Raw genomic sequence first — 26,670 nt, forward strand, 5'->3', positions numbered from 1 at the left:
GTGTGAGTAGACACTCTTGTCTTGTACCCAATCTTAGGGAGAAAGGATTTAGTAATTCACTATTAAGTATGGTGCTAGCTGTAAATTTTTCATAGATGCCCTTTATCAGGTTGAGAAGATTCCCCCTCTAATCCTAGTTTGATAACTTTTTACCATGAATAAGTGCTGGTGGTTCTGTCAATTACTTTTTCTGTGTCAATCCATATGATCGTGTAATATTTAATATTTAACCTGTTTATATGGTAAAATACATTAATTTATGTTTCAATGTTAAACAAGCCTTGCACATCTGGGATAAATTCTGCTCTGCTCATTCTCTTTATACATTGATGTATTCAATTTGCTAATATTTTGCTGAGGAGTTTTGTGTTTACAAGAGATACTGATTGTAGTCTTTTTTGGAGAGGACTTTGTCTTAGTTTCGTATCAGGGTAATATCACCCTCATAAAATGAGTTGGGAAATGTCCCCTCTTCTATTCATGTCTGTAATCCCAGCACTTTGAGGGGCCAAGGCGGGCGGATCATCTGAGGTTGGGAGTTCAAGAGCAGCCTGACTAACATGGAGAAACCCCGTCTCTACTGAAAATACAAAATTAGCCGGGCATGGTGGCACATGCCTGTAATCCGAGCTACTTGGGAGGCTGAGGCAGGAGAATTGCTTGAACCTGGGAGGCAGAGGTTGTGGTGAGCCAATATCATGCCATTGCACTCCAGCCTGGGCAACAAGAGTGAAAACTCCGTCTCAAAAAAAAAAAAAGGTAATTATATAAAATTGATACTTAATTCTTCTGTAATTGTTTGGTAAAATTTTCCAGTGAAATTATCTGGGCCCAGAGTTTGCTTTTTAGGAGTATTAAATTATAAATTCAATTTCTTTAATGATTATAGGACAATTCAAGTGTTCATGTTGGTTGAGTTCTGGTAGTTTTGGAAGAATTGGCTCATTTCTTCCAAGTTACAGAATTTATGAACATAAAATTGTTCACAGCATTCCCTTATTATTCTTTAAATGGTTGCAGATATACACTGACATCTCTTGTTTCATCCCTTATATTGATAATTTCTGTCTTCTCTCTTCTTTGTTAGTTGGATAGAGGTTTTTCAATTGTACTGATTTTTTTTCAGAGTCAGCTTTTTGTTTCATTGATTTCTCTGTATTGTTTTCCTGTTTTCAAATTCATTGATTTCTGGTTTGATCTTTATAATTCCTTCCCTTTTGCTTGTTTTGGATTAGCTTTGCAATTTTTCTAGTTTATGGAGGTGAGAACTTAGACTATTGATTTAAAATCTTTCCCTTTTACACCTTTTGTCTATAAGCTTTTGGCGTTACAAATTTTTCTCTCAGGACAGCTTTTAGCTGTAGCCTATGTATTTTGATATGTTTTCATTTTCATTCAGTTCTATGCATTTAAAAAGCTTCCTGTGTGACTTCCTCTTGGACCCATGAGTTATCAGTGTGTTTACTTTTTAAATGTTGGAAATTTTCCTATTGTCCTTCTCTTATTGATTTCTAGTTTGATTCTATTGTTATTAGAGAACAATGTTCTATACTATTTCAATTCTATTAATATTTCTTGAAGTTGCTTTTGTGGCCTAGGAGTCAGTCTATTAGTGGTGAGTGTTCCATGGGCACTGGAAAAAAAAATGTGTATTCTGTTGTTGTGTGAAGTGCTCTCTATCAATTATATTCTGTTGGTTGAGTGTATTGTTCAATTTTTCTATATTCTTGATTTTTTTGTCTAGTTGTTCTATTAATTCCTAAGTGGGAAAGCCCCAACTATCATTGTTGATTTGTCTATTTATCTTTTTAGCTCTATCATTTTTTTTTTTTTTTTTTTGCTTCATGTATTTTGAGGTCGTGTTGTTTAGAATGCATACATTTAAAATAGTTATGTCATTTCAGTGGATAGATCTTTTAATCATTAGGTAATGTCCCTCTCTGCCTCTGGTAATTTTCCCTGCTCTGAAGTGTACTTTATCTGATATTAATATAACCACTCCTGCTTTTAAAAATATTTTCATGATATACATTTTTCTTCCTTTTACTTTCACCTGCCTATATCATTATATTTGAGGTTTCTTGTAGATAGCATGCTGTTGGATCATGTTTTGTTACTCTGCTATGGTTTGAATGTGTTCCCCAAAAAGCATATGTTGGAAAATTAACCCCCAGTTCAACAGTGTTGGGAGGTGGAACCTTTAAGAGGTGAGTAAGCCATGAGGGTTCTACCCTCATAAATGGATTAATTCTGCCACAGAGGGAGTAGAGTCATTATCACAGGATTAGATTCCTTATAAAAGGACAAGTTTGGGCTCCCTGCTGCATATGTGCATGTGCTCAGGCTCTCTCTCTCGCCCTCTTGCACTTCCTTCATGTGATGCCTTCTGGCATATTATGATACAGCAAGAAGGCCCTTGACAGATGCCAGCTACCTGATTCAGACTTCCAAACCTGCAGAACTGTGAGTCAATACATTTCTGTTCATTATAAATTGCTTAGCCTCTGGTATTATGTTATAGCAGCACAAAATGGACTAAGAACTCTAATCATCTATATTTTTAAAAAATGATTTCAACTTTTATTTTAGATTCAGGGGTTATATTTGCAGGTTTGTTACCTGGGTATATTGCATGATGCCAAGGTTTGGGGTATCATTGCTCCCGTCACCCAGGTACTGAGTATAGCACTCAATAGTTAGTTTTCCAACTCTTGCCACCCTCTCTTTCTCCCCAATCTAGTAGTCCCCAGTGTCTATTTTTGCCATCTTTATGTCCACGAATACCCAGTGTTTAGCTCCCATTTATAAGTGAGAGCCTGAGGCATTTGGTTTTTGTCCCTGTGTTAATTCACTTAGGATAATGGCCTCCAACTCCATCCATGTTGCTGCAAAGGACATAATTTCATTCTTTTTTATGGATGTGTATTATTTTACGCTGTATATGTATCATATTTTCTTTATCCAATCCACTGTTGATGGGCACCTAGGTTGATTCCATGTCTCTGCTATTGTGAATAGTGCTGCAATGAACATACAAGTGCATGTGTCTTTTTGGAAGAACAATTTGTTTTCTCTTGGATATATATCCAGTAATGAGATTGCTGAGTCAAACAGTAATTCTGCTTTAAGTTGAGAATTCTCCAAATGGCTTTCCACAATGGCTGAACTAATTTACATTACCACCAACAGTGTATAAGCATCCTCTTTTCTCCACAGTCTCACCAGCGTCTGTTTTTTGACTTTTTAATAACAGCTATTCTGAATGGTGTGAGATGGTATCTCATTGTGGTTTTGATTTGCATTTCTCTGATGACTAATTATGTGGAGCACTTTTTCATATGCTTCTTGGCCGCTTGTATGTCTTCTTTTAAGAAATGTCTGTTCAAGTCTTCTGCCCATTTTTTAATGAGGTTTTGGTTTTTTTTTTTTTTTTTGCTTTTTCAATTGTTTAAGTTCTTTATAGATTCTGGATATTAGACCTTCATCAGATACATAGCATGCAAATATTTTCTCCCATTCTCTAGGTTGTCTGTTTCTTTTGCTGTACAGAAGCTCTTTAGTTTAATCAGGTCCTGTCCATCAATTTTTGTTTGTGTTGCAATTGCTTTTGAGAATTTAGTCCTAAATTATTTTCCAAGACCTATGTCCAGAGGGGTGTTTCCTAGGTTTTCTTCTAGGATTCTTACAGTTTGAGGTCCTACATTTAAATCTTTAATCCATTTTCAGCTAATTTTTGTATATGGCAAAAGACAGTGGTCAAGTTTCATTCTTTTGCATATGGCTAGCCAGCTATTCCAGCACCATTTACTAAATAGGCAGTCCTTTCCCTGTTGCTTACTTTTGTTGACTTTGTCAAAGATCAGGTGGCTGTAGGTGTGCAGCTTTATTTCTGGGTTCTCTATTCTGTTTCATTGGTCTATGTGTCTGTTTCTCTAACAGTACCATGCTGTTTTGGTTACTGTAATGTTATAGTATAGTTTGAAGTTGGTTAATATGATACTTCCAGCTTTGTTCATTTTGCTTAGGATTGCTTTAGCTATTTGAGCTCTTTTTGGTTCCATACGAATTTTAGAATGGCCTTTTGTAGTTCTGTGAAAAATGTCAGTAGCTTGATAGGAATAGCGCTGAATCTGTAAACTGGGCAGTTATCTCTGTCCTATAATTGGTGCATTTAGACAATTTACATTTAAGGTAAATATTGGGGGACTAGGGCTTAAGTCTAATGTGCAATTTTATTATGTCTTCTGTTTCCTGTTTCTCATTCTGCTCATTCTCTTTTTTCTACTTTCCTGTGGGTTACTTGAACATTCTATTTTTCCAGTGATGACCATTAAATTTATTTTACTCCCTGATTTATTAATAGTTTCCCTGGCATAACAGGGAAGGGTATACCCAACTGCCTGAAACAACAAACTAGCATACAAATGCATGAAGCAATGGTTCTTAATACACTAGACATAAGATAATGAAGAACAGTTGTCCCTAAGAGATGGGACACAAATAGGGTGAGAGGTCTCCTATTTTCCCAGATTAGAGACTTGAGCAAGTTTCCAGGCCTATGTGCAGGGAGGACAACAGAGGGGGATCCCAGTGGATTCCTTAAGTTGAGGAGACAGAGCAAAAAGTCCTGAAAGACAGCTAGAGTTGATAGGACAAGTTGATAGGACAAGGCAGCTAGAGTTGATAGGACAAAGTAACAGAGAGAAGAAAGCAGGCCGAGGCTCAATCAGGAAGAAACAGATAACCTGGGTAGCACATTATAAATTAAAGAAAATAAATTTATGGCTAAAAACCATCCTACAAAAGAACAACAACAACAACAACAACAAACATACTCCAGAGCCAGATGACTTTACTGGTGAATTCTACCAAACATTTAAGGAAGAAGTAATAGCAATTCTACACAGCCTTCCACAAAACTAAGAAAAAGGGAACACTTCTGAACTCATTCTCTGAGGTCAGTACTACCCTGATACCCCAACCAGACAAAGATATTACAAAAAACAACAACAATAACAACAAAAACCCACTATAGGCCACTAGCCCTTAAGAATATACATGCCAAAACCCTCAACAAAATAGTAGCAAACCAAATCAGCAATATGTGAAAAGTATTATAGACCATTACCAAGTGGGATTTAGCCTAGGAATTCAAAATTAGTTTCACATGTGAAAATCAATCAACGTTCTATGCAACAGCAATAGAATAAAGAACAAAAACTACATGATCCTCTCAATAGTCACAAAAGCAGCATTTCACAAAACTAACTATTAAAAACATTCAACGAATTAGGAACAGAAGGGAACTTTCTCAACTGATAAAGGACATCTATGAAAAACCTATTGCTAACACACTCACTGGCAAAAGAGTGAACTCCCTTCCCCTAAGATCATGAACAAAGAAAGATGTCCACTCTTCCCATATTCATCATTATAATGGAGGTTTTAGCTAGAAAAATAAATAAGAAAAATAAAAAGCACTGAAAAAGAAGTAAAACTCTATTTGCAGAAGATATAATCTTATACATAGAAAATCCTAAGGAACCCTTTAAAGAACTTTTAGGACAAATAAACAAGTTCATCAAGGTTGCAGGGTATGAGATTGATATACAAAAATCAATTGTATTTCTATACACTAACAATGAACAATCTGAAGTTGAAATTAAGAAAATAATTTCATTTATGATAGCGTTAAAACAAATGGCATATTTAGGAATAAAAGTAGCAAAAAATATTTAAAAATTAGGCCAGGCACGGTGGCTCATGCCTGTAATCCCAGCACTTTGGGAGGCCGAGGCGGGCGGATCACGAGGTCAGGAGATCGAGACCATCCTGGCTAACATGGTGAAACCCTGTCTCTACTAAAAATAAAAAAGATTAGCTGGGCATGATGGCAGGCGCCTGTAGTCCCAGCTACTGGGGAGGCTGCAGCAGGAGAATGGCGTGAACCCAAGAGGCAGAGCTTGCAATGAGCCGAGATCGCACCACTGCACTCCAGCCTGGGTGACAAAGTGAGACTCCATCTCAAAAAAAAAAAAAATTAAAGAGCGTCTACATAAATGAAAAAACTTACGTTCATACATCAGAAGATTAAACACTGTTAAGATGGCAACACACTCAAAATCGATCTACAGATTCAAAGCATTCTCTATCAAAATTATAGTTGTCTTGTTTGGCAGAAATTGGTAAGTTGATCCTAAAATTCATATGGAAATGCCAGGAACCAAGAATAGCCAAAACAACATTACAAAGGAAGAGCATGGTTGGAGGACTCTTACTTCCTAATTTTAAAATTTACTACAAAGCAATAGTAATCCAACAAATGTGGTACTGGCATAAGATAGATGTAGAGACCAATGGAATAGAATTAGGAGCCCAGACAAACCTTTACATATATATCAATTGGTTTTAACAATGGTGCCAAGACAATTCAATAGAGGGAAAATAGTATTCTCTACAAATGGTGCTGAGACAACTGGACATACAAAAAAATGAAACTGGACCCCACATCACACCATATATAAAAATTAACTTAAGATGGATCAAATCTTAAATGTAAGAGCTAAATGTAGCTGGGTGCTCTAGTCCCAGCACTTTGGGAGGCAAGCTTGAGCCCAGGAGTTTGACAACAGCCTGGGGAACGTGGCGAAACCCCATCTCTACAAAAAATACAAAAATTAGCCCGACATGGGAGCACACACTTATAGTCCCAACTACTCAGGAGGCTGAGGTGAGAGGATGGATTAAGCCCAGGAGGCGGAGGTTGCAGAGAGTGGAGATCACGCCACTGCACTCTAGACTGGGTAACAGAGCAAGACTCCATCTCAAAAAAATAAATAAATAATGTATAAAACTTATAGAAAACACAGGAGCAAGTCTTGTGACCTTAGGTTAGACAATGGTTTCTTATGTATGATGTCAACAGCACAAGCAACAAAAGAAAAAATAGATAAACTAGACTTCATCAAAATCTAAAACTGATTTGCTATAAAGGATATAACCAAGAAAGTAAAAAGACAACCCACAAGAGAAATATTTTATAAATCTGATACCTAATAAGGGACTTGTATATACATGATATATAATATTTCTTACAACTCACTAATTTTAAAAATAATCCAATTTTTTAATGAGCAAAGACTTTAACAGATATTTCTCCAAAGAAGGTATGAAAATAGTCAATAAGAACAGGAAAAGATGCTAAATAGCATTAGTCATCAAGAAAATGCAAATTAACAGCTGGGCAAAGTGGCTCGCACCTGTAATCCCAGCACTCTGGGAGGCCGAGGCAGGTGGATCACCTGAGGTCAGGAGTTTGAGACCAGCCTGGCCAACATGGTGAAACCTCATCTCTACTAAAAATACAAAAATTAGCCAGGCATGGTGGTGCACACCTGTAGTCCCAGCTACTTGTGAGTCTGAGTCAGAAGAATTGTTTGAACCCAGGAGGCAGAGGTTGCAGTGAGCAGAGATCACGCCACTGTACTCCAGCCTGGGTGACAGAGCGAGACCCGGTCTCAAAAAAAAGAAAAGAAAATGCAAATTAAAACCACCATGAGATATCCGTTCATACTCCATAGAAGGACTACAATCAAAAACACAGACAGTAACAAGCAGCTGGTGAGTATGTGGAGAAACTGAAACCCTCATATACTGCTAGTGGAAATGTTAATGGTGGAGGCACTCTGGAAACCAGTTCCTTTAAAAGTTAGACATAGATTTACTATATGACCCAGCTCCCAGGTATATACTGAAAAAAAGAAAGTCTATGTTTACATAACAATTTGTACACAAATGTTCATAGCAATGTTATTCATAATAGCCAAAAAGTGAAAACAACTGAAATGTCCATCAACTGATGAATGGATACACAAATGCGATACACTCATATAATGGAATATTATTTAGGAATAACAAGGAATGAAGCACTGATCCGTGCTATAAACATGAAAGAATCCTGAAAACATACAGCTAAGAGAACAAAAAAATCAAATTATATATTTCCATATATATGAAATACCCAAAATAGGCCAGTTTATAGAAATAGAAAGTAAATTAGTGATTGACTAGAGTTGTAGAGGGGAGGGAATGGGGAATGACTTTTAATGAGTATGAGGTTGCTGTTGGGCATGATGAAAATATTCTGGAATTAGATAATGGTTGCACAATATACAAAAATATTGAATGATGTACTTTTGAGAGGTTAATTTTATGGTATGTGAATTATCGCTCAATAAAACTGTTATAAAAAAAAAACAATGCTAATTGTACACAAAGTCTTCAAGAAAACTGAAAAGGAAAAATACTTTCTAATTCATTCTCTGAGTTCAACATTGTCCTGATACCCAAACTAGACAGTCACCTACCACCAGGGACAGGGAAAAATGAAACAAAACTAGACAAAGACAGCATAAGTAAATGCCATTCCCCCAAGTGTCTTTGTCTCTACGTGGCTGTCTTCTCGAAAGGACACCAGTCATATTGGATTGAGGACCCACCGTATTCCAGTATAACTTCATCTTACCTAACTATATCTGCAAAAACACTATTTACAAATAAGGATATTCTACAGGAGTGGAGGTTAGGACTCTATCTTTTCCAAAGGACACAAGTTAACCCATAACAATGTACCCCAAAACACAAGATCATCTCAATAGAAAAAGTATTTGACAATATCCAACATCTATTTACAATGTGAACTAGGGGTAGAAGGGAACTTCTTGTAAATCAAAAACTAAATCCTAAGGTCCCTCGAACATCTGAGTGGTCTTCCTCCTCAGCCAGGGCACTCTATAATTGAACCTGAAAGACTGGTTCCGGGAAGTGGGGGGTCTAGACATGCCTCATTATACCTCCAGCATTAACCTCAACACAGACCTTTGGTCTGATAAGAAACATTTACAATCTATTCTCTGTGAAGCCTGCTACTTAGAGGCTTTATCTGCATGTTAAAACTTTGTTCTCCACAACCTCTTATCATAATCCAGACATTCCTTTCTTTTTTTTTTTTTTTATTTTGAGACAGAGTCTCACTCTGTTGCCCAGGCTGGAGTGCAGTGGCGCTATCTCTGCTCACTGCAACCCCCGCCTCCGGGGTTCAAGTGATTCTCCTGCCTCAGCCTCCCAAGTAGCTGGGACTACAGGGATTACAGGTGCCACCATGCCCATCTAATTTTTGTATTTTTAGTAGAGACAGGGTTTCACCATGTTGGCCAGGCTGGTCTCGAACTCCTGATCTCAGGTGATCCACCTGCCTTGGCCTCCCCAAGTGCTGTGATTAACGGCATGAGCCACCGTGCCCGGCAACCTTTCTATTGATAATAACTCTTTCAACCAATTGCCAATCAGAAAAATTTTAAATCTACCTATAACCTGGAAGCCTCCCCTGCCCCTCTTTTCATGGACGTTCCTCAACCTGATAAAGGTTGTGTAGGAGACTGAATGCTTTCCCCTGAAATTACGAAGACAGACACGATGTCTCCTCTCACCACTGTTTGGAAAATTCTGGCCAATGCAATCAGCACACCCCCTACCTGAAGCTCCACCCAGTGGCATCCCGATTGGAAAAGTAGTAATACAGTAACTTTATTTGCATAAGTCTGATCCTGTATGTAGAAAATCAGATGTAATTAACAAACAAGGTACTGGAGTCCACGAGTGAGTTTAACAAAGTTGCAGGATTCAAGAAAAAAACACAAAATTTATTGCAATTTTCACGTAAGTACCAATCAGATATTGAAATTAAAACAATACCAGTATAATAGCATAAAAAAATTTGAAATGCTTAGGGATAAATCTGACACGGGATGAAGGACATTTGCATGAAAAATACAAAATATTGCTGAAAGTAAAAAGGACTTAAATAAATGGAAAGCTATACCTTGTTCATTAGTTAACTTGATGTTGTTCCCAATATTTTCCCCAAATTACTTTGTAGATTCAACACAATCTCAATACAAAATCCCCCAAGTTTTTTGTTTTGTTTTTTTTTTTTTGGTAGAAATTGACAAGCCATGTCAAAGTTTCATATGGAAATGTAAAGAACATGGAATAGCCAAAGCAAATCTGAGGAGGAGCCCATAGGCTCACATAAGTCAACTGATTTCTGATAAAAGTCAATGGCAATGCAGTTGAATTTTTTTTTTTTTTTTTTTTTTTTTGAGACAGAGTCTCGCTCTGTTGCCCAGGCTGGAGTGCAGTGTCGCAATCTCTGCTTAATGCAACCTCTGCCTCCCAGGTTCAAGTGATTCTCATGCTTCGGGCTCCTAAGTAACTGGATTACAGGCATGCACCACAAAGCCCAGCTAATTTGTTGTATTTTCAGTAGAGATGGGGTTTTGCCATGTTGCCCAGGTTGGTCTCGAACTCCTGGCCTCAAGTAATCCACCTGCCTCATCCTCTCAAAGTGCTGGGATTACAGGCATGAACCACTGTGCCTGGCCAAGAGAATACATTTTCAAAAAATGCTTAAATATGCAAAGCCATACACTTTCACCTTGCCCTTGCATCATGTAACAAAATAAACTAGAAAAGGATAAAAGGCCTTGTAGTTGTCTGTTCTCACGTTACTGATAAACACATACCAGAGATTGGGTAATTTATAAGGAAAAAGGGGGCTTAATGGACTTACAGTTCCACATGGCTGGGGAGGCCTCACAACCATGGCGGAAGGTGAAAGGTACATCTCACAAGGCAGCAGACAAGAGAAGAATGACAGCCACATGAAAGGGGTTTCCCCTTAAAAAACCATCAGCTCTCGTGAGACTTACTACCAGGGGAACAGTATGGGGGAAACTGCCCCCATGATTCAATTATTTCCCACTGGGTCCCTCCCTCAACATGAGGGGATTATGGGAGCTAAAATTCAACATGAGATTTGGGTGGGGACACAGCCAAGCCATATCAGGCGTGAATATAAAAGCTGAAACTATAAAATTTCTAAGAGAAAACGTGGGAGAAAATATTTTTACCTTGGATTGGGGAAAGGTTTAACAGGCATAATTGCAAAAGAATGAATTACAAAAGGAAAAATTGATAAAACTGACTTCATCTAAATTAAAAATAGTTCAGAAGTCATTGTCTAGTTAATAAAATGCTCAATAAAAAGTAGATATTACCACCATCACCCTCATCACAAAGTGTACCTTTAATGGAGATCCATAAAAAAGTATTCTTTCAAACCCTTGACCAGAAAATCTTTCTTGCCCCATGGAACCGTCTTTTTTGTTTTCTTTTCCTCCTCCTTTCTGGGCAATGTACATCTTATAAATAATTATATTTTCTTTTTTGTCTGGGAACCAGAACTCCCCAAATCAAAACTATGGCCCAACTTTGGTAATTATATTAGACTCCTTTTTCTAGAAACTTCACCCTATATTATTTCCATTGCTTTCTTCATGCTTCCCACTTTATTTGGGGTTGCCAGACTTAGAAAAATGAGCGCCCAGATACATCTGAACTTCAGATAAAAAAAATCATTTTTAGTATAAGTACGTCCATTTGGGGCCGGGCACAGTGGCTCACGCCTGTAATCCCAGCACTTTGGGAGGCCGAGGCAGGCGGATTACCTGAGGTCAGGAGTTCGAGACCAGCCTGACCAACATGGAGAAACCCCGTCTCTACTTAAAATACAAAATTAGCCAGGCATGGCACATGCCTGTAATCCCAGCTACTTGAGAGGCCAAGGCAGGAGAATCGCTTGAACCTGGGAGGCGCAAGTTGCGGTGAGCAGAGATCGTGCCATTGCACTCCGGTCTGGGCAACAAGAGCGAAATTCCATCTCAAAAACAAACAAACAAACAAACAAACAAAAAACTATGTCCATTTGGCATCTTGGATTTTCTGTCAAACCTAACTTTATTGCAAGCATTCTTATTAGCCACCTCAAATGCTTTATGGGAGAGATGATATATAAGTGAATACACACATACAACTTGGAAATACTTCATAGTAAACTTACATTTGAATTTTAAAAACTGTTTTACAACAATTTAAAATCACAGTTGTGTTTTATTTACTTTCTGTTATCCAATCTACACAATATAATGCATTTCAAAATCTTTCACATTTTAAATTCTATTTTAAAAATAATGCCTGGTTCAGTGCTTTGTCAAAAAGTATATGAAAATATTTACTTTCAGAGAAGATATTAACTAGCCAAGAAAGAAAAAAATAATCACTTACTTTTATACTACCAAAAAGCACTTGAAGAATAGACTCGTCTATTTTGTTAGGACATCTTTAACAAAAGATTTCCCATTAGGCCACCGATACTGTTCTACTTCACTTTCATATATCACTCCTGCCCAAACTCAGCTGAAGAGGCAGCAGAAAATATCATTAAGCTGATGAATGGTGGTAATTCCAGATGACACAGCTCAAGGAAACACTATTGCGCAGGGCCTTGACACCGTCCCCTTTCTCTTGAGAAGGATACTTGGTCTCCTTTGATCCCAGGTACACTATATTTTTAAATGTGGGAATTTAGAAGGCAGAAAACCTGCCACCATTTTTACTAATTTAGTTTTGAGTCTACATATCACAGAATAGAGTACCAGGGTGTTAAAAAAGAAATGTAAAAACAAGTTGAAAATCACAGATAGGTAAGCTCAACCTTGCCTTCTGGGCCTCCTGCACTGCCCTAATTAACTTTCCTAAGGCTCTTTCCACGTACATTATGAACGGACAGTTTCATGTCAATAACGAAAGAAGTGGAAAGCATCACTCATTTAAAAAGTCAAAATAGGAGATTTAAACAATTCTACTGAAGCAGCAAGGTTTCGGAAACCACAGAGGATAAATGTGTTAACAGTGAATGCTAGGATGCTGAGTTCTGTGGAAAAGCTCTGGCCTGATCATGTCTTTTCTGCTCTCCCTACTTTAGACATTCAGGTGGATTCTGTCACCACTGGATGAGAGACAGGGGTTTGAGACAGCCACCCAAGAAGTAACCAATGCTCCACTATGCTCCTACAATCTTGTGCCCCTACAAACCTGTGCCCCTACAATCCATTTTCCCCATCTCACCAGCACCCACCTCTGCCCCTTGCTCATTAAGCCTAAACACTGGCCTTCCCTCACTCCTCTAAACTTATCAAGCACGGTGCCGCTCAGGGTATTTGCATCTGCAATCTCCTCTGCCTGGGGTATTCACTGCCTATTTTCAAAAGGGTGCCTCCACATAAATCATGGCTCCGTTCAAAGGTCACCTCCTAAGAGAGTTCTTCCCTGGCCTCCTAATATAAAGATCTTCATCTTATTCCCACTCTGCCTTTCCCAACACCAAAGCCACTCTTCAATGCAGTAAGACCTCTTCCTCTTCACTATTCAGATCACTCGTCACTCCTAGAAATGACCATGTCTATTCATTTGTCTCAGCCCATGGAAGCCGACTCTCCGCCTGTCTTATGTACCTGGTAGACAGCACCCAGCAAATAATGTGCCAAATAAGTGTGTCAGTGAAAACACCCCAATGGCAAGTGATCCGGAGCAAAAGAAGAATGAGAAAAGAGAGATACCCTCAAGTAATGCAAATGATGTGAATTTTTATATGTCAAACATTATTGTTCCAATGACTTTCATAAAGTAACTCCCCTCTAGGAAAAAATGTGGTTATACGATCTTTATAAAATCACACTGAGAAGTCACACATTTCTATAGAAATGACCACACTGATACAGCAGTAACAATAGGAACACTGTGTTAAACACATAAATAAAAGGATTTGGGTCTAGGACAAGAGCTTCAAGACCTGACAGAGAAGATGTAAACTGGTAGGCCCTGGAACAAATTTGTCCCCACAGACTTGTTTTACTTGGTCTGGTATATTTTAAAGATTTAATATCAGTTTCCAACATTTAAAAATTGGAATATTTCACATAAAAACTCATATTTCCTATTTTTTTCTGTAAAATCAGAAGTGACCACCACAGGTCCTCATTACTTTGTGGCAAGCACTGAGCAGAGCTTAGCCTGGCAGGGACTCTCCTGGATCCTCACCCTCCCAATTTCTTCATGCCTAGAATGACGCCCTCATGTAACAAAAGGCCTCTTTGAAGCATTTGATTTTTCAACTGCTATACCCCTCAAAACAAAACTATTTGCTTCTAGTGGCTCTTCCCTTTGAATACTTTACAACAGAAAAGTGATCAAATTTCCATAGTGACATAGGCAATACTTAGTGATACTACAGAGGTTTACTATACTGCTGGAAGGAAAAAGAAAAGGAGAAAAGAGATCCACAATAAAATTATTAGGAAACACAGCCTGAGTAAGGCAGTAGGGATGCCTGTGGGAAAGACAGCGCTGCAACACAGGGCCTGAAATGCCCCATGTGAAACAGGGAAACACGTGACCAATGTACCTACTTTAATTACCCAGGAGGAAAAGGAGGGAGAAAGGGGGACCCAAATTTGTCCAAATGAGACAGCATTTGGGCATGAAAGAGACTAGAGTTAGAATAAGGAATTAAAGCATTTCATGAAGGAGAGTCGGGGGTAGGACACCCTGATGGGCATCCTCTGCTCAGCTGAAAGTGCACTGAAATGTACACGTGATAGGAACATTACCAAAAGGATGCCATGGTACAGCCCTTGAGGAGCACCATGTGAAGACGCAGAATGCATTAGAGCTAACAGGAAGCTACTGGGGGCCAAGGAGTGACCACCTGGAAGCCCACTCTCTTCTGCCTCTATGCACTTGAGAGACAGTGAAGAGTGAAGCGTACATTGATGCAGTGAAGCATTCTGTTCTGCACAGCACTTGTTCCAGGAGAAACTCCAGAGGCATCAGACTTAGATGTGATTCTGGAAGGAAGAAAAAGCTTTCTACTAGTAACTGAGCTAAGATAAGGATGTTGGGGGTCTAGTAAGGAGAGATCATCAGTGAAACTCTTAGGGAAGAGAGCCTGGTAAAGGAATGGGAATATGTCTAGAAGCTCAGGAAAGACAAGGTGACAAAACATAGCTGAAACACCTGAAAGAGGGAGGAAAATGTGACACAGGTAGCTTTCTGAGGAGAGATATGGGGTTGGAGGAGGCTGTGACTAGGTATGAAGAGCTCACAGAACGCTGGGGTTAGCCTAGTATAGGGGAAAACACATCTCTGAGCAGTAAGGCTCTCCCTGGGAGAGCTCCAAGAAGGCAGATAACTGATTGTACTTAATGCAGAGAGGCTGACTCTGCAAACCCTGGGTGCCTGTTACTTTTTGAGGTATACAGAGGCTCCTCCCATCTAGGCAGCAGGAACGAGAGAAAAGGCAGGTAAGCACACATGCAGTCCTTTTAAGAGCTGATACCAGAAGTGACACACATCACTTCTGTTCGCTTCTCACTGGCTTGACTATGGTCAGTCATATGGTCACGTCAAGGCAAAAGGGAGGCTGGGAAATGTAGTTTTTATTCTGGCTGTTGAAAGAGTTAAAAACATACTAACTACTCTGGTATATTGTCTATTTAAGTTAAAGCCACTTGAAAAACAGCAGGTGCAAAAAGATCACTCTGACCTTCATGCTGTTTTTCAAAAGCAGGAGATGAAATTCCCATGCAAAAGATAATACATTTTTATCATCAAGGATGAGAAAGTTGAGGCTAAGGGAATTCTGTTCTAACAAGCCTTGTTAAATTAACCCTTACCTTCCTAGCTACTTCCATACCCAATAATCTACCTTAGTCCAAGCTCCTTTGCCTTATCACTTTTTCACAACTATAAGTTGACCCTTGAACAACACAGGGTTAGGAGCATTAACCCTCTGCTCCTAACACAGTCCAAAATCTGCATATAACTTTTGACTTCCCCAAACTTAACTACTAATAGCCTACTGTTGATTGGAGGCCTTACTGATAACCTAAACAGTCAATTTACACATAGGCTAGTACTACATGTATCTTAAACATTCATGACATACTTTTTTTCTTAATTTGGCGGGGGCGGGGGGAGGTATTTCTAAGCTACACAGTTTGCCTGCAAGTTTTTTCAAACTGTCACAAATCTGCAAAAAATTTTCCAAAAAAATTTTTTAAAGTCCACATATAAGTGGACCTGCACAGTTCAAACCCGTGTTGTTCAAGGGTCAACTGTACTATTCTTTGTCCAGTTCAGTATATAAGTGACTGCTTTAACTACTTTTTCTGGTCTTCATTTCCTAATCTAGTCTTCATTTCCTTATGAGAACTCCCATGCCATGTAAAAACCTATTCTAAAGAAATGTGTATGCTTTTAATCTATCTCATGTCAATTTAATTCTTGGGACCATTCAGGACCCTAAGAGGATGGAGGTAGAGTTTTGCAGTCCCTACAGTATTCACAGGAGAATGGATATTGGTGGAGAACTTGAAGTCTCTGCCAAATGCACCTACTATGAGTCAGGCATTGTCCTGATGCTAAAGGAAGAGGTGGACCACACAGGTGAAGCCCCTCCCTCCTGGAGCTCTCACTCTAGAGGGGCTGGCAGACAGTGCATGAATGGGCACATTATAAAATGACAGGCCATTTTACACAGAGTTGTTAGAAAAGGGTTCTTTGAGAAGTGTTCTTTGGACAGACAGCCTATGCAAGTGAGGGAAGGAGTCATGTGAATGTTGGAGGAAAGAGTCTTACGAGGTTAGAACACCAAGTTCATAAGTCCTGTGGCATTACTTTGTAATGCATCAAAAAGTAAGATAGATTGATAGATAAATGGATAAATGATAAAATAAATGTAGAAAACTGTTAAACAATGCAGGTGGCAATTATATATGTGCTTACTGTGAATTCTTTCAGCGTTTCTGTTTGAAAACTTTCATAATAAAAATGTTGGGGGGAAAAAAAGCTCCATGACAGCAGTGTGCTCGGTGTTTCTGAGGAACAGCAGGGAGGCAGCATGACTCACTGAATGTGCAAGGAGAGGCTAGAAAATGAGGTCAGAGAGGAGAGTAGGATAACATGGAGCCTGCAAAAAGGTCAATCAGATCACCATCCTATGGCTCACATCACCACTGACTCAGACACTCTCGTGGAGGTATTATTTAGGCAATAGATTTACAAGAATGGAGTTCAGGGGACAGGTCATGGCTAAAGATACAAATTTGGAAATCCTCAAAGCATAGACACCATGGAAAGCAAGCAGCTGAATGACATCACTTGTGGTGAGAGGTGGTAACACCGCCCTGCAGTGGTGGCGGTGGTGCTTGGAAAGTTGCTCTTTAGGGAAACCTCACCATTTCTACCACCAGCACTCTGCAGAAACTCAGGACTGCTTTACTCTGGGGTACTGTCTGATTTCTGCTCAGCTTCAACTTCGCTGGAGAAAAGTGCTGGCATCACTGTGAAGGCACGGGGGTACGTGCTGGGCTGCTTGTTCTCTGGCATGCAGTAAAGTGAGGAAGGGCATAAGAGGGATGAAATGGCAGAGCTGTTCCTTATAGACTTCTGAAAATGCCTCTTTCCATCTCTTCCTGAGGCCAGGGGTGCTGCAGGGTTTCTGTGGGGAAGGCACTGCCCACCGCCACTGTGACCCCTCACAGGGTGTTTTGGCACTGGGTTTCCTCCGCCCTGTGCCAAAGGCTTCCATATGCCTCCTGTCTCCCAGAAGTAGGTTGAAATCTTAATCTGCCACTGACTTCCTTTTCCCCTTTCTCTTCATTAACCTAAGTTTACTCCTTTTTGAGTTCCTCTGTTTTTCTCTAAAGAGGACCTGTGAGAGACAGGAGATAAATGTAAGGAAAAAAAGAGAGTAACAAAAAGAGGCCTTTCTGTTAAAAATTTTCTTGGTTAGTCTCTCACATTTATTTTGTAGGATCGTTTTTAATACACTTAAAAGAAAAGGTTGGTGAGATTATAATTACTTTAAATTTATATTTTAATTTTGGAGTAATTAATATTTTTAATGATAGTCTTCCCACCAGGTACCTGGCACATCTGTGATTTCATTTACATCATATTTTATGTTTTCAAATTTTTCCTATAGTTATCATGTACAAGTAATCATGACTTGTATTTTCTTGTTACCTTTATTTTTGGCCATTTTATAGGATGATTTCACACTTCTGTGTAAGGGATTTTTCAGTTTTCCAGTTCTTTCTTTTATTTATTTATTTATTTATTTGTTTATTTTTGAGATGGAGTCTCACTCTGTCACCCAGGCTGGAGTGCAGTGGTGCAATCTCGGCTCATTGAAACCTCCACTTCCTGGGTTCATGTGATTCTCCTGCCTTGGCCTCCCGAGCAGCTGAGATTACACAGGCACCAGCTACCATGCCTGGCTAATTTTTGTATTTTTAGTAGAGATTCTGCTTCACCATGTTGGCCAGGCTAGTCTCAAACTCCCAACCTCAGGTGATCCGCCTCCCTCAGCCTCCGAAAATGCTGGAATTACAGGTGTAAGCCACCGTGCCCGGCCTGGTTCTTTCAATTTAATGTCAGTATAATTAAAAAAAAAAAAAAGCCGGCCAGACGCGGTGGCTTGCACCTGTAATCCCAAAACTTTGGGAAGCTGAGGCAGGCAAATCACTTGAGGTAAGGAGTTTGAGACCAGCCTGGCCAACAAGACGAGAGCCTGTCTCTACTAAAAATACAAAAATGAGTTGGGCATGGTGGTGCATGGCTGTAGTCCCAGCTATTTGAGAGGCTGAGGCAGAAGAATTGCTTGAGCCTGGGAGGCGGAGGTTGCAATGAGCTGAGATCACGCCACTGCACTCCAGCCTGGGAAACAAATAAGTGAGACCCCATCTCAAAAAAACAAGAAAGAAAAGAAAAGCTATTAATTTCTGTGTATTATATAATACCTGCCTACTAAAATATGCTCTTTAGTAACAACAAATTTTTTGTTGTAACTTCTTTTTTCTAGGTATAAAAATCTTATTAACTGCAAATAATGATTTTAGACTGCAGATTTATTTCTCTCATCTTACAGCATTACCTGTATCATACTGCCCGCACCCTCCCCAACACTGTTGACTAGTAGTGGCATTCTTCTCTTGCAATTTTAATGAAAATGCATTTAGAGTTTCTTTATTTAAAATGTTTACTATTGACTTTAAGAAAATAACCTTCAATATGTTTGGGAGACTCACTCTATCTTAAATGGAGTTCTAAAAAAGGAAGAATTGCTAGCTGAACTTTTTAGCATCAATAATTACAATCATGTTTTTGTTCGCCTTCAATTTCTTAAAATATTAGATGAAGTTTTTCTAGTGCTTGAACTATTCCTGAATTCCAGAATCAAATATTATTTGGTTATATTAAGTAATGTACTGCTAGATTTAATTTTCTTTTTTGTGGGGAGGGGATTTTCTTGCCTATATTCCTAAATGAAAGTTTTCTTCAATTGTTCTGTGCTGTTTTAAAGTAGGTTATGGTATGAGACTTATTATAGCTTCATGAAAATGAACCAGGAAGCTTTAACTCTCTCTACACTCCAAATCATTTAGATAGCACAGGAGTTGTCTACTTCTTGAAAATTTTGAATGCACATGTAAAACCATCTAAGCTTGACAACATTCTAATTAAAGATCTTGTAGATGCAAAATATCAGATCACAATGATCCACTTGTTTGTTGTTTGTTTTTTTCATATTAGAAGATTTTTTTTTCTTTTGATAAGAACTAATGGAATTCTGGTATTTACCCTTTAAACTGGCAGCCCTCCTAACTGCTTGTGAAAGAAATCTTAGCAGCATAATAAAGAGAAAAATGTTTCCTCTTTCCCTGCAGCTACAGAAAAGGAGATTATATTCTGTGTCATAAATAGTCCTTGAAAGTGTTATTTCTAATAAAGAAGTCTTGTAAGATACCTAGAAGGCAGAAAGGGTGATCACGTCCTGTGAAATCAACATTTATCTTTTAAAACAAAAAATTCTGATTGGTTGTCTTACTTAACAGTGTTTGCTTTGGTGATATTTATATTCACATCTTTGAATTGCTACAGGCTATAAATACTTGTAAGATTTCTTTGTTGGATCTTTTCTTTTCTACCTGCTTGTGGTGAAATTACACCTTGCAGATTCCTATTCCTATTTAAATAGAGGTTGAGATGCTTAAATCATTAGATGATCACATTTTAAGAATGTTTAAGTTTGATATTTTTATCTATTCTGATGTCAATTTTGATAATTTATACTTTTCTGTAAAATCATATACTTCTCTATATTTCCACATTTAATGCCTTAATGTTACACATATTCATATGCCTGTATTTCCTTTTTTTTTCTTACTGCTATAGCCACAGTCCAAATTGAAAGTTTGTGATATGTCATTTTTACCTATCAAATGGACAAAAAATTTTAAAGACTCAGAAAATGTAGTGCTGGTAAAGATGTAGAAAAGCAAGTACATTTATACACTGTTTAATTAGAGTATAAACTGTTAGAATCTTTTGAGAAGTTATATGGTAACTAGTACTTATAAAATAAAAACGTGTTTATATCTAACCATCTCACTTCTGGAGTTTATCTAATCAAAGGAAATTCAGAAGTACTACACAAACATGTGTTTTGTACTACATTTATAATGGAAAATAACTGGAAACAATCTGAATGGCCATCCATCAGAAGATGTTTGAATCAAATAAACCATTGTACATTCATACTATAAAATACCATGCTATTAAAAAGAATGAGATTGACATATAAGTACAGACTTGGAAAAGATGTCCATAATATTGAAATAAATAAAAATAAAAGCAAGTTACAAAATATGTATACTATTTTGTGTATGGTCCTATTTTTACAAATGAAAGCAAAAACCAAAGAAAGAAAATCACTGAGATAAGTGCTTTGACAGTAAGCAGGGAAAAGGATGCAAGGACACATGCCAAATGTAAACAGGGGTTACACTGGGGGTGGAGTCACGACAGAGGAAGACTTCAGTTTTACTTTAATCACTTCTATATTGCTTGAATTGTTACAATGTGCTTATGGTACGTTTTCTAATTCAAATGTGTGATATAAATCTGTCTTTCCTACCCCTAAAATTTAAAAAAGGGAAAATTTGCTAGGCACCCTGTGTAATAACCCTCATTTAGTGGTCAAATCCAAGACTTGCTACAATCAATGGAAAAGATAGGACGGGCTCAGGCTGCCTTTAACAACTCTAATAATAGAGCATCGTGGTTTCCTATGACCATCAAATGAGGAATAAAGAAACTTGAAAATTTGGCTTTTTGGTTATAAGATTCAAAAGCGTCTTACAGAGGAGGGGCCAAGATGGCCGAATAGAAACAGCTGCAGTTGGAGGCTCCCACCAAGAAGAATGTAAACAGCAAGTGAATCCTGCACCGAAAACTGAGGTATAGAGGTTCTCTCACTGGGACTGACTACACGGTTGTCTTGACCCATGGGGAGTGAGGAAAAGCAGGGTGGTACAACAGCCCACCTGAGAGCCACACAGGGCAAGGGAGCTCCCACCCCCAGCCAGAGAGGCAGTGAGTGATCATGCTACCCTGCCCGGGAAACCATGCTTTTTCCATGGATCTATGCGACCCACAAATCAAGAGATCCCCTTCATGAGCCCACACCACCAGGGCCTTGGGCCCCAAGCACAGAGTTTATAGATTTTCAGTGGCCACTCGGCTGGAGACAACCTAAGATTACGGAGTTCTTGTGGGGAGGGGTGGTCATCATCACTGTGGCTGCCTGTTGCCTAAGACAGCTGAGCTCCCAGGGGCAGGGGTGGCCGCCATCACCGCAGCTCCAGTCTGCCATCTTTCCCCTGCCAGTGCTGGAGATACTAGATGGTTTGGATCCAGGAGGAATTCTTCACAGGGCAGCACAGCAGCTGTGGCATATAGTGGCCAGATTGACCTATCCCTCCTCACTGGGCAGTGCCTCCCTGCAGCAATTTCAGCAACTCCAGGCAGGGGTTTGGGGACAAAACCCTGATCTCCCTGGGACTGAGCCCCTGGGGTGGGGGGGGCAGCCATGGTCTTTTAGGATGAGCAGACTTAGTCTTTCCTCCTGCTGGCTCTGAGGAATCCGGGCAGTCTGGACAAGTGGGATTCCCCCCAGTGCAGCACACCTCCTCCACCAGAAGGACCAAAAGTGCTTCCTTAAGTGGATCCCAGACCCCATGCCTCCTGACTGTGTAGGAGCCCCCAACAGAGGTCGCCAGACACCTTATACAAGAGCATTCCAACTGGCATTAGGTTGGTGCACCTCTGGGACAGAGGTCCCAGAAAAAGGAGCAGGCAGCCATCTTTGCTTTTCTGGAGCCTCCACTGGTGACACCTCCAGGTGTGGGAGGGACCTAGGCAAATAGGGTCTGGAGTGGACACCCAGCAAACTGAAGCAGCCCTATGGAAGAGGGGCCTGACTATTAAAAGAAAAACAAACAAATAGAAAGCAATAACAACGACAGCATCAACAGGAAACTCCCCACAAAAACCACATCCAAAGGCGAGCAGCCTCAAAGATCAAAGCTAGATAATCTCACAAAGATAAGAAATCATCAAAAAAAAAAAAAAAAGGGCTGAAAACTGAAAAAGCCAGAGTGTCTCTTCTCCTCCAAATGATCGCAATACCTCTCCAGCAAGGGTAGAGAACTGGGCAGAGGCTGAGATGGTGGAATTGACAGAAGTAGGCTTCAAAGGTGAGTAATAATAAACTTCACTGAGCTAAAGGAGCATGTTGTAACCCAATGCAAAGAAGCTAAGAATCATGATAAAACATTACAGGAGCTGTTAACCAGAAAAACCAGCTTACAGAGGAACATAAATGAACAGACGGAGCTGAAAAACCACAATACAAGAACTTCGCAATGCAACCACAAGTATCAATAACCAAATAGACCAAGCAGAGGAAAGAATTTCAGAGCTTGAAGACTATATTGCTAAAATAAGACAGGCAGACAAGATTAGAGAAAAAATAATAAAAAGAAACAAAAAAAAAACCTCTGAGAACTATGGAATTACGTAAAAAGACCAAACCTATAACTGACTGGGGTACCTGAAAAGATACGGGGAGAATGGAACCAAGTTGGGAAACATACTTCCAGATATCATCCAAGAGAACTTCCCCAACCTAGCCAGACAGGCCAATGTTCAAATTCAGAAAATGCAGAGAATCCCAGTAAGATATTCCACCATTTCAACCCCAAGACATATAATCATCAGATTCTCCAAGGTCAAAATGAAGAAAAAAATGTTAAGGGCAGCCAGAAAGGCCAGGTCACCTACAAAGGGAAGCCCATCAGACTAATGGCATAACCTCTCAGCAGAAGAGACTGGGGGCCAATATTCAACATAATTCCCAAAGAAATGAATTTCCAACCCAGAATTTCATATCTGGCCAGACTACGCTCATAAGTTAAGGAGAAGTAAAATCCTTTTCAGACAAGCAAATGCTGAGGGAATTCATCATCACCAGGCCTGCTTTGCAAGAGCTCCTGAAGGAAGCACTAAATAGGGAAAGGAAAAACCATTCCCAGCCACTGCAAAAACATACTGAAGTACAAAGACCAATGACACTATGAAGCAACTACATTAACAAGTCTGCAAAATAACCAGCTAGCATCATGATGACAGGATCAAATTCACACATAACAATATCAACCTTAAATGTAAAACAGCATAAATGCCCCAATTAAAAGGCACAGAATGGCAAGCAGGATAAAGACTAAAGATCCATCAGTGTGCTGTATTCAAGAGACACATCTCACATACAAAGACACATGTAGGCTCAAATAAAGGGATGGAGGAAAATTTACCAAGCAAATGGTAAGCAGAAAAAATCAGGGGTTGCAATCCTAGTTTCTGACAAAACAGACTATAAACCAACAAAGATCAAAACAGACAAAGAAGGGCATTATGTAATAATGGTAAAGGTCAATTCAACAAGAAGAGCTAACTATCCTAAATATATATGCACTCAATACAGGAGAACCCAGATTCATAAAACAAGTTCTTAGAGACCTACAATGAGACTTAGACTCCCACACAATAATAGTAGGAGACTTTACCCCACTGTCAGTACTACACAGATAGAGACAGAAAATTAACAAGGATATTCAGGACTTGAATTCAGCTCTGAATCAAATGGATTTGACAGATATCTACAGAACTCTCCCGGACAAACAACAGAATATATAATCTTCTTGGTGCCAAATGGCACTTACTCTAAAGTTGATCACATAATTTGAAGCAAAACACTCCTCAGAAAATGCAAAAGAACTGAAATTACACCAGTCTCTCTGACCACAGTGCAATCAAATTAAAATGAGTTAGGGACTTCTCCCTAACTCATTTTATGTGGCCAGCATCATCTTGATACCAAAACCTGGCAGAGATACAACAACAAAGAAAAGCTTCAGGCCACTGTCCCTGATGAACATCAATGCAAAAATCCTCAACAAAATACTGGCAAACCAAATCCAGCAGCACATCAAAAAGCTTATCCACTATGATCAAGATGGCTTCATCCCTGGGATGCAAGGCTGGTTCCACATATGTAAGTCAATAAACATAATTCATCACAGAAACAAAACTAAACACAAAAACCACATGATTATCTCAACAGATGCAGAAAAGTCCTTTGATAAAATTCAACATCCCTCCATGCTAAAAACTCTCAATAAATTAGATATTGCTGGAACATACCTCAAAATAATATGAGCCATTTATGACAAACCCACAGTCAACATCATACTAAATGGGCAAAAGCTGGAAGCATTCCCCTTAAAAACTGGCACAAGACAAGGATGCCCTCACTCACCACTCTTATTCAGCATAGTACTAGAAGTTCTGGCCAGGGCAATCAAGCAAGAGAAAGAAATAAAGGGTATTAAAATAGGAAGATAGGAAGTCAAACTGTCTCTGTTTACAGATGACATAATCCTATATCTAGAAAACTCCATCATCTCAGCCCAAAAGTTTAAGCTGATAAGCAACTTCAGCAAAGCTTCAGGACACAAAAGTCAATATGCAAAAATCACAAGCTTCCTATACACCAACAACAGGCAAGTAGACAACCAAATCATGAATGAACTCTCATTCACAATTGTTACAAAGAGAATACAATACCTAGGAAAACAGTTAACAAGGGAAGTGAAAGATCTCTTCAAGGAGAACTACAAACCACTGCTCAAGGAAATCAGAGAGGACATAAACAGATGGAAAAACATTCCATGCTCATGGATATGAAGAATAAATATCGTGAAAATGGCTATACTGCGCAAAGTAATTTACAGATTCAGTGCTATTCCCATTAAACTACCATTGACATTCTTCAAAGAATTAGAAAAAACTACTTTAAAAAATCATATGAAACCAAAAAAAGAGCCTATATAGCTGAGATAATCCTAAGCAAAAGGAGTAAAGCTGGAGGCATCACGCTACCTGACTTCAAACTATACTACAAGGCTATAGTCACCAAAACAGCATGGTAATGGCACAAAAACATATACATTGAGCAATGGAATAGAATAGAGATCTCAGAAATAAGACCACACATCTACAATCATCTGATCTTTGACAAACCTGACAAAAACAAGCAATGGGGAAAGAATTCTCTATGTAATAAGTGGTGCTGGGAAAACTGGCTAGTCATATGGAAAAAAATTGAAACTGGACCCCTTCCTTACAATATATACAAAAATTAAGTGAAGATGGATTAAAGACTTACATGTAAAATCCAAAACGATACAAAACCTAGGCAATACCATTCAGGACACAGGCATGGGCAAAGATTTTATGACAAAAACGTCAAAAGCTATTGCAACAAAGGAAAATTGACAAATGGGACCTAATTAAACTAAAGAGTTTCTGCACCACAAAAGAAACTATCATCAGAGTGAACAGACAACCTACAGAATGGGAGAAAATTTTTTCAATCTATCCGTCAGACAAAGGTCTAATATCCAGAATCTACAACGAACTTAAATTTACAAGAAAAAAAAAACCTCATTAAAAAGCAGGGAAAAAACATAAACAGACACTTCTCAAAAGAAGACATATATGCAGCCAACAAAAATATGAAAAAAAGGTCAACATCACTGATCATTAGAGAAATGGAAACCAAAACTACAGTGACTTACCATCTCATGCCAGTTGAAATGGCAATTATTAAAAAGTCAAAAAACAACAGATGCTAGAGAGGCTGTGGAGAAAGAGGAATGCTTTACACTGTTGGTGGGAGTGTAAATTAGTTCAACCATTGTGGAAGATGGCGTGATGATTCCTTAAAAACCTAGAATCAGAAATAACATTTGACCCAGCAATCCTATTACTGAGTATATACTCAAAGGAATATAAATCATTCTGTTACAAAGATACATGCACATGTGTATTCACTGCAGCACTATTCACAATAGCAAAGACATGGAATCAACACAAATGCCCATCAGTGAGACTGGATAAAGAAAACATGGCACATATACATACTACGCAGCCATAAAAAGGAATGAGATCATGTCCTTTGCAGGAACATGGATGGAGCTGGAAGCCATTATCCTCGGCAAACTAATGCAGGAACGAAAAACCAAATATCGCATGTTCTCACTTATAAGTGGGATCTGAACAATGAGAACACATGGACAATGGGAGAGGAACAACACATACTGGGGCCTGTCGGTGGGGGTGCAGCACGGGGGGAGGGAGAGCACCAGGATAAATAGCTAATGCATGCTGGCTGGGCTTAATACCTAAGTGATGGGTTGATAGGTACAGCAAACCACCATGGCACACGTTTACCCATGTTAACAAACC

At 39.0% G+C, this 26,670-nt stretch overlaps 1 protein-coding gene across 18 annotated transcripts in view; it reads right to left on the reverse strand.

Annotated features, from left to right (window-relative positions):
• ULK4 (unc-51 like kinase 4) overlaps positions 1-26,670 on the reverse strand; it is a 714,793-nt gene that overhangs the window by 156,093 nt on the left and 532,030 nt on the right. The window lies entirely within an intron of this gene.

The sequence above is a fragment of the Pan troglodytes genome, chromosome 2 (assembly GCF_028858775.2).
Source record: "Pan troglodytes isolate AG18354 chromosome 2, NHGRI_mPanTro3-v2.0_pri, whole genome shotgun sequence".
NCBI classification, from domain to species: Eukaryota; Metazoa; Chordata; class Mammalia; order Primates; family Hominidae; genus Pan; species Pan troglodytes.